This window comes from Pan paniscus, chromosome 15, assembly GCF_029289425.2.
Source record: "Pan paniscus chromosome 15, NHGRI_mPanPan1-v2.0_pri, whole genome shotgun sequence".
Lineage (NCBI taxonomy): Eukaryota > Metazoa > Chordata > Mammalia > Primates > Hominidae > Pan > Pan paniscus.
Genome location: NC_073264.2, coordinates 108,436,168 through 108,438,717, shown reverse-complemented (window position 1 = coordinate 108,438,717; position 2,550 = coordinate 108,436,168).

Genomic DNA, 2,550 nt, shown 5'->3' with positions numbered 1-2,550 from the left:
CTCATTTAATGAGACACTGGAGAAGGCAAACTATACAGATGGGAAGCCATTGGCTCCATGGGGTGGGGGTTTGAAGCATTCCATATGATACTTTAATAGTGGGATATCTGCCACAATGCATTTGTCGAAATATGCAGAATTTTACAGCCAAATGGTTAAAGCAAACTCTATTCAAATTAAATACAATTACTCAGGATGTGGAGTATCCCAGGACAGAATACATCATGTGAAAAAGAATTTATGCTACAAATTACTATGGTTTGGATGTGGTTTGTCCCCACAAAAACTCATGTTGAAATTTGACTCCCACTGTGTCAGTGTGGGGTGGTGGGGCCTAGTGGATGGTGTTTGGGTCGTGGGGACGGATCCCTCATGAATACATTAATGTCCTCCATGGGGGTGAGTGAGTTCTGTTCTCACAGGAATAGATAATTTCTACAGGAGTAGGTAATTAAAAAGAGTCTGGCTTCCTTGGCTTCCCTCTTGCTTTCACTTCTGCTATGTGATCTCTGGGGCACCCCTTGCTCCCCTTCCACTTTCCACCATGAGGTGAAAAAGACTGAGGCCCCGCCAGATGCAACTGCCCAATCTCAGACATTCCAGCCACCAGTATTGTGAACCAAATGAACCTTTTTTACTTATAAATTACGCAGCCTCAGGTATTCTGTTACAGAACCACGAAATGGACTAAGACACAAATGTAGGTAAAAACTCACTGAAGGTGTAGGGAAAATGGTGTTGACCTAAGTCACTTTGAAAAGGAACAGAATCTGTAGGCTGAAGGCACATGAACTATACTTCATCATTGGATTCCACTTTATAAAGTTCTTTCCAACAAAAGCAATTGTGAACAATTGTAAAACCACAGTGTCTGTATCTGGAATAAAACAATGACTTTCATAAGTCACAGATGGTGGGAACCAGGTTTCTCACTGTTGAAGTGGGAGATTACAAATTAGCAAGGCAAGAAGGCTAGAATGATTCATGTGATAGTAGATCAGAGGTGGAGACATCAACGTAAACTTATGTTTAGTTTAATATAGATACACACAGTTCTACATAGAAAACTTTATAATTAGGTGTGTATAGGTAGGTTAGACACACACATATACTTCCTAGCATTGCCAATGAGGGACAAGATACAATGTGCTCATTCAGCAGCCAGATGTAAGTTTTCCTACCATTCTGAAAGGAATCAGGCTCTTTGAAGAAATGTCTGATACTAGAACTGGGACAGTAAATATAGGAGCCAGGATAATCTGGAAGTATCAGAAAGTAAGTAAGTACTAAAAAATTTAAAATATATCAAAGAAAAATAAGAGCCAATAAAAACAGCTACTGATGGCCAACACAGGAATGAATTGTGCAACATAATACTGTAGTGTTGAATAATAACTAAAGCTTAAAGTCATTATCTAGGTGTCTGTATTTGTATCCCTAGGTGAATAAGCAAATGGAGTTGCATAGAAATCTCCTTTGCAAAAGAATTCCAAATAATTGATGTAGACACTCAGCCACCAAGAAGGTGGAGCCAACTCCTCACTCCATAACTGTGGGCTCTGCATAGTGACTTGCTCCAAAAGAACACATGGACTCTAAACCCAAACCCGAACCCGAACCCGAACCCCTAACCCCTAACCCTAACCCTACCCTAACCCAACCCTAACCCAACCCTAACCGTAACCCTAACCCTAGCCCGAGCCCTAGCCCTAATCCCTAAGCCCTAAGCCCTAAGCCTAACCCCAACCCCAACCCCAACCCCAACCCCAACCCTAACCCTAACCCTTCCTCAGCCTCTCAACCTGCTTGGGTTACAGGTATGAGCCCCGGTGCCTGGCCAAACATTCCATTTTATATGCATATGCTAGGAATGAATAATCTCTAAACCAAATTATGAAAATTCTACCTTAAAAAATACCAATAGCAATATTATACTTAGGAATAAATGGAATGAAATGACAAGACTTAGATGAGGGAAATTATAAGACATTACTTAAGGAAATTAAATTCCCAATAAATGTAAAAACTTATCTTATTTGTGGATTTGTAGACCACATTGTTAAGTTTCCCAAAGTACACGAAGCAATCCGTGGATTCAATGTTATTCCTACAAAAATCCCAAAGGCTTTGGGACAGAAGTGGATAAGCTGATCCTGATCACATCCCAATTTCAAATTTTATTACAAAGGAACAGTAATAAAAACAGTGGGATCCTCACACAGGAATAAACAGAAAGATCAACTGAATTGAATTGGGAGTCCAGACAGAAAACAATACCTCTATGCTCAACTGATTTTAGACAAGGTCCATTACCAGTAAATTGGGGAAAGAATCCTGTCCTCAACAAGTGATGTAAGGCAACTTGCTATCCACATAAAGGGAAATGAAATTGTATCCTTACCTCATACCACATAAAAAATTAACCTACAATGGCTCAAAGACCAAAATAGGTGAAAACTAAAAACTCTGGAAGAAAACATACAGTTAAGCATTCATGACCTTACATGTAGCAATAGTTTCTTACATCTGACACCAAAAGCACAGACCACA